Below are 12,898 nucleotides of genomic sequence, written 5' to 3' on the forward strand. Positions count from 1 at the left end.
CAGGAGACAAGATCGGCCATTCACAAACCCAAACTGGGTGGGGTCCAGTGTTTGAAGGTTGCCAATGTCTTTGTTTATAAGTTCTATGATAATACGCTCCATGGCCTTGCAGATAAGGCTTGTCAGACTGATGGGACGGTAGTTTCCGGGATCCAAGGTGGATTCCCCCTTGTGGATTGGGATAACTGTAGCTCTGCGCCACTCAGTGGGCACGAAACCTGAGGTGAGGCTATGATTAAACATGACACTTAGTTGAGGTGCCAGTTCATATTGTAGTTCATGTAGTACACAGCCCGGGATGTCATCTGGTCCCATGGATGCTGTATTCTTGGCTTTAGAGAGTGCGTTTTGTACCTGTGTGGCCGTTATTACTGGAATTTAGCAATTTTCCGGTATTGAGATGGGCCATTTAGGGGGTGAAGTTGGCACTGAATCGATCTGCCATGATATTGGCAATATCCTTCAGATCAATATATTTAATGCCATTCTGTTTTAGCTCAGAGCAGATCTGAGCATTGCCATTTAGATTCTTGACATAGTTATAGAATGCTTTGTGGTTGTCTTTGGAATCTTTGGCAATTTTATTTTCGTAACTAGCTTTGGAGGATTTTATGAGGCATCTCAGTTTCTTACTGAGGCTAGTAAGGGAGTTTTATGCATCCTGGGATTTTCCTCTTTTCTGCAAAAGTTTCTTTCTTTTGTTGTAAAGTTTGTTTATGGCAGGGGACCACCAGATTGGCTTCCTTTTTTTGGATGAGAGCATTTTGGTTCTATTTGGGATGGCACGATTCATGCATGAGTGGATGTGCTCGTACAGTGTCTTAGTGTAGGATTCAGCAGTTGAACTTTCAGTTCCCATCTGCATGGGTGTCATGAAGTTTGTCACTTCTGACTTGAGTAGCATGAAGTTGGCTTTGGAGAAGTTTTTTATGGTGGTTTCTTTACTGGGGGGTGGGGGTGGGATGTGGATGTTAATTGACATACAACAATCAAGTGAGCAAACAGAACTGACCATTCAACTTATAAACAAATAGCCTGAAAAATGTGCCCTGGATGAAAAGCAGGTCTGCTATCTATCAGTTCTAGAATACTGCAATGCTCCACCACAATCCATAGGACTCTCACCTGCCCAGATCACAAGAGTAGAAGATTAACATCAAAGCTGCCAACCTTAGTAATGCTGGTGCATCCCCCCACAAGACTCAGATCTAACACTAAAATTGTCTTTATAACAACAATACAAGAAGTATTATGGCAGGGGGTCTAGAAAACGGTTATTCCTAGGAGACTCTGAGATTACAGGATCTTTATGACAAGAACAATGTAATAGTGATTTGTAAAGCTGGGAGTCTCCAGATCTACATTATACAAATAAATGAGGGACAAGTCCTGAGGAAAAAAAGGAAGATATCTATATACAACCATCCAAATAAAGTTCCAGGATAGAATTCTTGTTAATTCACTGAAATAGAGAGAAGAAAAAAACAGAAACTTATTAAAATTTCCAATGCACGTAAATATACCTGCTGAAACCATGGCAAAAGTCTTACAAATGGAAGCACAGACATACTCTCAAGGGTCCAAAGCTAGTGCCTGAGTTGCAAAGGACACAACCCAGATGCTTTCAACCAGCCTTAGCTGTGTTTGAAGGTCCAGATTGGGATAAGCCATCAAAGGGTCTCAAAGAAGGAAGGACATACACTTAGGTGCTATTTATTTAATGCCACTAATTTAGATATTGTGAAATATTGAGGTCTATCCATTGATTTGCATTTGTCTTTGTATGGAATACAAAAAGTGTCATATTATATCTACGAGATATACAACAATCCTCTATGGGGATGGTGGTGCATGACAAATGACTGAAAGCTCAGTTTATCAAACAGTGTGAACTGTGATACTAGCAGCTGAATATTCAGTTCCTCACAGAGTGCCAATGCTCTGTGGTGAGCAGATTGCACTACAGCTAGAATAGAGCATTTGCCCTTTCCCCACTGCTGTGCATTCTCAGAGTTAGCGTATATATGTAGCTGTAGTGGTGGGGTGCAGGGCTTTTCCCCCTGTAAAAAATATATTTTTCCCAGGTATTTTGCTTTTTAATATCTACTGTTCAATGTAGTGTGCTTTCTTTGATAATATGCAGTAAAATCATTCATATACACACACATACAAAAATATATACACACACACACACACACACACACACACACACACACACACACACACACACACACACACACACACAAACATGTTCATATATAAATATCTAGTTACATGTCATTTAGTCAAACATTTCATTGATACAGTGCAGATTTCCTGTAATCTGGTCGAGTTGTGCTATAGTTGACATATGAATTGCTAACTATAGCTTACTGGCGACTGATTCACTGTGTCCACAGTTGTGTCATTATGTAGTTAGTATATATAAGTTAGTGGGTCTGAGGGGAAAGCTCCCCTTCCATAAAACATAAATGTAGCACTTGCATGAATTTGTTTTTCCTTTTTACGGGTGGTACTGTTTATTTAGTTAATGTTGTTTATAGTGGATTGCAAATGTAAACTGTGTGGTTTATATTTACATTCAGTGAAATATGATGGTGTGGGATTTGATATAATGGGGTGATGTGTTTTGTTAGAAGCTCTCTATGATGGTTGGTAATAGAATCATATCCATCCACCTTTCCACCTTTCTCTGTGTGTGTGTATATTTATATATATATCTGTGTGTGTGTGTGTGTGTGTGTGTGTGTTGACAGACAGATATAGATATGTAACTGGAGTGCAAATACATTTTCGCTGAGAATTCTGTCTTTGTACAATAGCCTCTGGAAAGTAGATCTGATCGTGATACTGCAGAAGCTCTGCCACAAGGCCCAACTCCCAAACATTTTCACTGGCAATTTTGTCTTTCTACAATGTAAGTAAATTTAACTTGAAGAACCTTGCTGCGTATTAACTTCATCTACTCAAATATGTGCCTGCCTGTACTGGAAATTAGTTTTCAACTGCCCCCCCCAACATAGTTGTACTTGCACTCAAAGGACCCCTTACTAAGCTGGCCACTATCCTTTCTCTTGACCAGTAGTTTACACTGTATATGCCAGCAACTTAGTCTTCCTGGCTGACAGATTTCTGCATTCAGGAAATCAAACAAAACCTGTTCTACTTTATACCTCTCTGCCGATTGCTTTGTATTGGTTATAAACTGATTACTCTCTGTTATAATTTTACCTACGGATGGGAGGGTCACTGTTGTAAAATGTATTGCTAAATATCCCCGCAGTGTTATCTCCTATTTCATAGGTTCATAGGTTGGTACTAGGCTATCAGCCCTAGGGCCTATACAATCCTAGCCATGACAATTCCCTGGCTATTTCTTCCCACATTATTTACTTTCCTGGACCCCTGTCTAGCAGGGTGACTGACGTGATCCCTGGGGTGAATTTCCTTTCTCCCATCCAATCGTCAAGGTTCCTCTTGAAGAGGTCCAAAGAGGCACTCTGCTTTACATGTATGGGCAATCTATTCCAGAGTCTGGGGTGTCTCTGGGTCAGGAACCTATCCCTCCAGCATGTTTTGTTTATTGTGATGACAAGGTTTAGATCCCTGGAGCGTGTAGCTCTGAGGGATTGGGATTTCTTTAAGTGTAGCATGTCCAACAGCTCTGGGTTTGACATGGCCTTGTATGTTAAGCAGAGATCGCCTCTGAGTAGACGATATGCGACAGAGTATAGCTGGAGTTTTTTAAGGCAGTCAGCGTAGGGCATCTGCTTTAGGCCTGTGATTCTTTTAGTGAGGTATTTCTGAGGCCTTTCCAGTTGTTGTAGATGTCTTCAGAGGTACATACCAAATGGGGCGTTGTATTCTATAATGGGTCTACTGAGGGATTAGTACAGTGGGACAATGACCTCCTTTTTCCTGGATGAAAAGCCCTTCATGATGAGTTGTGCCACATAGAAGGATTTCCTGACTGTTGTGGCGATGTGGTTATCGAAGGTGAGACCACTGTCCACCTGTGTCCCTAAGTCTCTTATCACACTTTCTGTGTTTAGTGTACTGCCACCTATATGGTAATTCATGGATACATGTTTTTTCCCAAAGGGGATAACAATACATTTCTTGGCATTGAGCTTGAGCCCATGGCTCTGGCACCAAGCATCTGTTTCTGTAAGGCCCTTTTGCAGAGTATCCATATCATTTGGGGATTCAATAATGGCTCCCAGTTTGCAGTCATCTGCAAACTTTGTTAGCCAGAGTCCCTTAGTGTTGACCTGTACTTCAGAGAAGTAGATGCCAAACAAGAGTGGCCCCAGGACTGAACCCTGAGGTACTCCACTTGTCACTTGTCTGGAGCTGGATTTGGAGTCGGCTACTTTTACAGTGTGGGTTCTATCAGTAAGCCAGTTAGCAACCCATTGGGTGACATAGGGATTAATGCCCAACTTAGTAAGTTTATCTATGATTCCAGAGTGGGGGATGGTGTCAAAGGCCTTGGCAAGGTCTAGATAGGCTGTGTGGACCACCTTACCCTTGTCCATGGCTCTGGAGACTGATTCAAAGAAGTCAATCAGGTTCAGGAGACAAGATCGGCCCTTCACAAACCCAAACTGGGTGGGGTCTAGTGTTTGAAGGTTGCCAATGTCTTTGTTTATAAGTTCCATGATAATACGCTCCATGGCCTTGCAGATAAGGCTTGTCAGACTGATGGGACGGTAGTTTCCGGGATCCAAGGTGGATTCCCCCTTGTGGATTGGGATAACTGTAGCTCTGCGCCACTCAGTGGGCATGAAACCTGAGGTGAGGCTATGATTAAACATGACACTTAGGTGAGGTGCCAGTTCATATTGTAGTTCATGTAGTACACAGCCCGGGATGTCATCTGGTCCCATGGATGCTGTATTCTTGGCTTTAGAGAGTGCGTTTTGTACCTGTGTGGCCGTTATTACTGGAATTTGGCAATCTTCCAGTATTGAGATGGGCCATTTAGGGGGTGAGAGGGGGTTGAAGTTGGCACTGAATCGATCTGCCATGATATTGGCAATATCCTTCAGATCAGTATATTTAATGCCATTCTGTTTTAGCTCAGAGCAGATCTGAGCATTGCCATTTAGATTCTTGACATAGTTATAGAATGCTTTGTGGTTGTCTTTGGAATCTTTGGCAATTTTATTTTCGTAACTAGCTTTGGAGGATTTTATGAGGCATCTCAGTTTCTTACTGAGGCTAGTAAGGGAGTTTTTTGCATCCTGGGATTTTCCTCTTTTCTGCAAAGGTTTCTTTCTTTTGTTGTAAAGTTTGTTTATGGCAGGGGACCACCAGATTGGCTTCTTTTTTTTGGATGAGAGCATTTTGGTTCTATTTGGGATGGCACGATTCATGCATGAGTGGATGTGCTCGTACAGTGCCTTAGTGTAGGATTCAGCAGTTGAACTTTCAGTTCCCATCTGCATGGGTGTCATGAAGTTTGTCACTTCTGACTTGAGTAGCATGAAGTTGGCTTTGGAGAAGTTTTTTATGGTGGTTTCTTTACTGGGGGGTCGGGGTGGGATGTGGATGTTAAGGGTGATTAGCTTATGGTCAGACCTGACTAACAAGGGGGTGACCATAGGTATGGAGCATTGATTTCCCATGTTGGTAGTGACCAGGTCTAAGATATTGGAGCCCCTGGTGGGACTATGGATTAGTTGATCCAGGGCGTTGGAATTTATGAATTCCAAGAACCGTTGCGCAAAGGTGTTGGGACATGAGTAGTTTTCCCAGTTAATGACAGGGTAGTTAAAATCACCCAGTATTAGGGTGTTTGGTTCTATCTTAATATTTTCCAGTATGTTTAGAAAGGTGTAGTGAGAATCTTGGGGTATGGTGGGGGATCTGTAGCAAGCTACAATTTGGATTGCAGTCTTACCTAGTGTTAGTTGCACTTGGAGAATTTCAGACACATTGTGTTGGCCAACTAGCCTGGTGGTGTGAATATCCTTGGTGAATATTTACACTCCTCCACCTTTAATGTTTCGGTCCTGGTTTGGTGGCCGAAAAGTGTGGTAAGAGTTGTAGCCTGGTATTGCAGGGGTGCTCTCTGGAGCCTTGAACCAGGTCTCAGTTACTGCACAGATATCGATGTTCTCCATTTTTAGGAGTGCCTCGAGAGAGTGCATTTTGAGGTTTAGACATCTAGCATTGAGTAACATTACCTTCAGATTTTGCATGCTTGTACCTGTTACGGTGGTGTTTTGTCCTTTGAAGTTTGCCTAAAAAAGGCACTATAGGGGTGGCAAGAGCCTTAGCCAGTAACCTGAATCCCAGGGGCGACAGGTGCAGACCATCTCTGGCAAAGCATCGTGGTCTGTCAATCATGTCATCCGAGGCAGACAGATACTGGATCCCCTTTGAATGACACCATAAGCTTAGCCAATTGTTGAAGTCAATCATTTTATCCTTATATTGTGGTATCATTCTGGGCGAAGGCAGGATGCTACTCAGGGCTAGGGTCATACCTGCCTGGGCCACATGATCCGAGAGCTCTTCCATGTCTCTTTTCATGTAGTCCAGGGAGGTACGTCTCAAGTCATTCACTCCAACATGGACAATGACAGAGTCATATTTGTACTTGTTGTGGAGTGACTTGAGTGCATGCATTATGTGGCGGATCCTGGCACCCGATCACTCAATCGCCAACTTACTCACAGTGCAGGTATGTATCATATGTTATTACATTGATATTTGTGCTAAGACTGTGTGGAACAATGAATCAACATCTGTTGTTTTTCTTTCGGCTTTTCCCGGTCAGGGGTTGCCACAGCAGAACTCCGGTCTGCTAATGATTGGCAGTCGATTTTTATGGTGCCGAGGTGCCAGCCTGATGCCCAACCTTCAACTAAGGCACACCCATTCACGCATGTCTTTCAGATGCCACTCGACCGTGGGGAGGACATGCAGATTCCACACAGAAGGCGCTCCAGCCGAGAATCAAACGGGGAACCTCTTGCTGTGAGGCGACAATGCTACCACTGCACCACCGCGGCTTAATGAATCAACATCTGTAGTGTGTTGTATTTGTATTCATTTCATTCAAATCATATAAGGTTTATCTATGTTGAGCTTGTACCCTTTAACAAGTATGTAATGCCAGTTTCTGGTGTTTTGATATATATATATACATATATATATATATATATATATATATATATATATATATATATAGATATATATTTACAAAAACACACTTTTGATATAGTCTCTATTCCTATACTTTCCCTGTATTCTCTTGCTCTGACTCACAATGGTCCTTCCTCCCTCTCTTTTTAAAATAAGTATTAACTTTATTGACCCAATATAATATGATAGTTTAGTAGAGGTTTCTTTTTCCTTTACTTTCAGAGCCTCTACTCACTATAGCTGACCCTGATACTGCAGAAGTTCTGCCACAAGGGACAACTCTTAAATTGAGAATTCTGTCGTTGTACAATGTAAGCAAATTTAACTTGAAGAACCTTGCTGTGTATTAACTTCATGTAGTCAAACATATGACTGACTGACTGGTGGAAATTAATTTTTAAATTTCCCCCAATAGAGTTGTCCTTGCACTGTAAGGATCACTTACTAAGTTGGCCACTGTATTTTCTTGTGACCAATAGATTACACCGTATATGCCAGTAAGCTAGTTTTCCTGGCTGACAGGTTTCTTTACCCAGTAAATTAAATAAAATCTGTTCTACTTTATTCATTGCTCTGACTATAAATGGATTACTCTCTATTATAACTTGACCTGAGGGTGGAAGCTCACTACATTCAGCTTTGCTCTCTTACCCTAACCCCAATTTGTACTAACTCCCTCTTTCTCTGCTATTATACTTCCTATGCACACATTACACTTGTGACTCCTATTCCTTAACCCTCCCAAACAACTTTATTACTATCATACACGCTCTCCTGTTTCTTTTTACCTAATTCCCAACTTGCATTTCATCTTTTAGTGAAATTCCCAACTACCTTTCTCCTTTCCATAATTCTTTGCACTATGTACATTCAAAGTCACACCTAACAGCACCTATCTATTGTACATTTTATCTTCTATTTTTCCCAAATAAACCCTCACTTCTTCCTATTTTACCTACATTCTCATGCGCTAACCTTTTAAATCCCCCTATTCCTTACATTCTGGAGAAGATACTAGGACAACCTAACTTTCTTTCTTCATTGAAAATACTTCTTTCCTATCTACCTTCAATCATTCTTCAGACTCCACCACAAAATATCCTTCTATCATGCAACTTCTTTTTCCTTCTTGATCCCTACTTCCCCACTGCCTGCCAACTGTAACATACTGATCACGTTACTTCTACTACTCAGCTTATCCTCTATTCTACTACTGCTACTGAGCCATCTCTCATCCTACCATGACTCTATAATAGCTCTTAGCATATCTCCAACTCTGCCGCAACCACCTATTCATACACTCTCCACACAGCATCAAACCTATTTAATGACGGCACGTACCTTTACTCCAAAAACAGAGTGATTAACTCCATTTCAACTCAAACCAAAACAAATTTAAGTCAGAAATACTCTCCAAAAAACAAGTATCAATAGTTCATCAATATACTAAAATCCTTTTAGGAGGAGGCATTCACCCTAATCCTGGCCCCACCTATTACAATGAACATCAAATCAATTCTCCTTGAGACGCTACTCTCACCCTACGATGGTCAGTCCCCAAATTAGGTAATCTAATTTTTGCTGCCATAAATGTTAAAAGCATAAGAACTAAAATTGCTGAAATGCATGCCTGGATCACCCAATATAAGCCTATTCTCATTGTAACGGAAACTTGGCTTAAACTCAGCATAAACGATTCCAAAGTTAGATTTCCCGACTAGAATATCATCTGTAGTGACTGTATAAAGAGGAAAGCTGATGGCATTTCTTAATATTTAATGCTGCCAACCTTTGAGGGAGACCAAAATGACTGCGGATAAATCCACCAAGTGTAAAAATAGCAAAACAAGCAGTTTTTTTCTCAACAACTATCACATTTCTCCTTACAATAAACCAATTCCAAAATTCATTTCAGCAGAGCTTATTACTTTACTGACATTAAACAATTATAAACAATTTGTATTACTGTTCTTTACATCCCTCCTGGAGAGGATACAGCTATACTGGAAGATATCCTACATTGGGTATCCATAACAATTCCAAAAGGAATAATATTACAAGGTTATGTGAATGTCATTTGGTTGGACATAGAGTCTTACTCCTGAAAAGTCATTTAAAAATGATTGATTGATGACACTGATTGACAGTCTTGTCTTACTTACTGATACTGCCGACTGCAGCTTCTGTGTTAGTGCCTAGTCTTAGAGTCTTGTAAAAAAACAAAGTCTGGTTAGTGCACATAAACTTTGCAGAATATTAACCTTTTCAGCAGTATATTATTATTATCCTTCTTGTGCAGAACTAAAAAACTTGTCTATATAAAAGACAACTTGTACAACACTGTACAGTTTACAGCTTTAATGTCTTCAAATTTGCTTCTCATACAACATGAAAGGTGTTCTCCATTAAGCAGCTCTAACAAAAAATCAGATAGCATCTAACATATATACATTCTTATGAAAGCAGTCTTTTGGGAACTCTCAAAGTCATTACTTTGGTATTTTCAGATGGCATACAGTCTGTTTATTAAACCTTTAGAGAGTCTTTCCTGTTTGAGAATGTTTCTGCGTGAAAACAGTCTTTTGATATTCCCAGCATTTGATGTCGTGCAGTCTGTTAATAAGCTCCTTTATGTTCTTGTTTCAAGGTGAATTGCGTGACAGTTCAATAAGTTGTTCTTGCCTCTAACTCGGTTCCTTCCTTGTACCTGCATTTCAGGAATTCCTTATCTGTAATCCTTGAAGCTTGCATTAAACACTGAACATTCATCTTATTCTTATCAGCATTTTTCTCAAGCTGTACTAGACCCTCATGTTACATTTACAGATGAATGCCGTAATTTTTAGCTGAGAACAGTTTAACCCTTTAATATATGTATGCTAGCAAACAGAAATGTATGCATCTGACTATATTATTCCTACATATATTATAGCAACAGAAGTGTATATGCATCTAACTAGCAAACAGAAGTACATGCATTTATAATTCTCTAAATATATATCTAATAACTCCCCTACATCTAGTGTGAACTTATTTATTTATTGGCATTTGTTTACTGGGATAGTCCACTGGGCTGTTAAGAGCCCATTTTCAGTGGAGGCCTGGTGAGAAAAGCTCCACATAAACATGAACATACAAGAGAATATAACAATATGATAATTTTCACAAAGTATATGCACATAGGCAAATAATTAACAATTAATTAAAGGTAAGACAGAAACTTTCAATTATGTACAACTAAATACAAACTTAAATTACAGATTGAGATAAGAAAAATAAGTGAAAACAGCTAACACTACATGAAAGTTTCTTCCACGAGTGTGGTTAGCTTATCTCCAGACATTTAGTTGATTGTAGTCATTGAAATATGAATGTCATCATGAAGTAAAGGCAGTCAGGTTTTGAAGGGTGGAGACCTGGTGCAAGTGCATTTCCAGACAGACAGGTATCCTTGCAGAGAAGTTTTATATTAATCATGATTTTGATTAGCTCTAATTATTAATGGTAGGACATTCCAGGTTCTGGCTACAGAACATGAGTAAAGAAGCTGGGGGGCAGGTAAGTTTGGCTTATGAACCTGCAAATCGTGTTGATTTTCAGATCTGAGAAACCTTTTGGGATGGTAGTAACTAAATAATGAATGAAAGAGCAGAACAGAAAAAAAGTTTATAATTTTATGCGCAGTTGTTAATTGCAGGTAGGAGAGAGAGTTTGGAGGTTCTAGCCAGTTTAGGGAGTATAGAGCTGTGCAGTGATGGGTAGAATGTTTGGCATTTGTCACAAACTTGGCAATTTTGTTACAACATCTCAAGCTTTGTTTTTAGGGAGGATTGAAGGTTAGTAAGTAAAAGGACACCATAAATGGGGGAGAGAAGTAGGTAAGTAGTAGCAAGGGCTTGTTTAGTAGAAGGGCTAAGGAATGATTGTGTTTGTTTTGAATGCCTAGCTTTTGATGAATTTTGCTACTGTTAAGCTGTATGTGCAGGTCAAATTTTAGATGTTCATCTATTATTACTCCAGGTAGTTTAGTGTGAAAAACAACTTTACTTGTGTTGCTTTGAGAAAGTATCATGAACTGGGCTTGTTTATTGGAGTTTTCTTCATGGGGGTAAAGATAATTAGCTTGGTGTTATTTGGATTAAGAGACAGGTGATTATTGTATAACTAGATCTCTATGGAGGTAAGGGCCAGTTGAGTGATTTGTTGAAGATCACACATGAAATCAGCAGAACATATAATAGCAGAGTCATCTTCATATTGTATGAGAGATCCCTGACTGAATGAGTACTGGAGACTATTAATATAGATACTGAATAGGAGGGGCCCTAATATAGAGCCTTGGGGAACCCTGATCAAGGTGCAAAGATATGGAGAGAGGGAGTTCTGCCATTTAACTGCCTGTTGTCTGCCCTACTCCCTCTGCTGACAAGCTCCCTCCCCTATTTTTACAAAAAGCAGCCAAAGAAATTGCTTACCCAATTACTTTACTCATAAATAGAACCATCCAAGAAGGAACCATCCCTCATATCTGGAAAATCTCTCATATTATCCCACTACATAAAGGCGGTAACTCTATTGATTATTCCAACTTCAGACCTATTGCTCTTCTCTCTCCATTAGCAAAAATTATGGAGAAATGTATACATCAGCAACTGGTACAGTACCTATCTCTTCACAATATTTTAGCTAACTGTCAGCATGGCTTTAGACCTCACCATAGTACTACCACTGCCCTCCTTTCCTTTGCAGATACCATTAACAGCAATCGCAACAAGAACCTACTCTCTTCTGCCCTATTCATTGACCTCTCTAAAGCTTTTGACATGGTCAACCACTCTTCTCTAATTAGCATTCTCAAATCCCTCTCATTTGATAGCCATGCCATCAAATGGTTTACATCATACCTCAGTAACAGACAACAAGCCGTTCTTTGGGAAAACCATATCTCCTCCTTACTACCCATTGCAATTGGTGTCCCTCAGGGCTCTATCCTTGGTCCTCTCCTCTTCTCCCTCTATATTAATGATCTCCACTCTGTAATTCCTCAAGCTACCTGCATTCAATATGCAGACGACTCTACTATCATTTGTTCAGCATCCACCTCCTCTGATCTAACCACTCTAACTCAAACTACATTCAACACTGTAGAAACATGGTTTACTAGACGGTATCTACTTCTCAATGCCAAAAAAAACAAACTTCTCCTCTTCACCCCACCACTCGTACCTCTCCACTTAACTTCTCTATCTACTCAAACAACAACACTATCATCTCTCCTGACTCCACAACAAAACTACTAGGAATTACCATTGATAACAATCTCTTTTTGACCTACACATCAACAACACCATCAAAACTGTTAACAGAAAAATTGGATCATTATACCGTATAAAACCATTTCTTACCCCATCTACTAGAACTACTATTGCTCACTCCCATCTTATATCTACTCTCTTCTATGCCTCTCCTATCTTCACCAACCTTAAAAAAACTAACCTAAACAAACTAGCAACTTGCTATAATAACATTGCCCGCTTCGCCACTGGTAACCCTTTTAGAACACATCACTGCCTCAATTTGAAACAGTTAGGCTGGCTGGAACTACAAAACTATCTTAATATTTCACAACTTACAATTGCCCACAAATTACTGTACCAACCTAGTAACACCCCTATACTTTCACAACTTCTACTCCATTATAACAATCTCACCTCTCTTCATTCCTCCTGCAAACTTATGACCA

Source organism: Protopterus annectens, chromosome 14.part0 (genome assembly GCF_019279795.1).
Source record: "Protopterus annectens isolate FY-2018-M chromosome 14.part0, PAN1.0, whole genome shotgun sequence".
In the NCBI taxonomy this organism is placed as follows: domain Eukaryota; kingdom Metazoa; phylum Chordata; order Ceratodontiformes; family Protopteridae; genus Protopterus; species Protopterus annectens.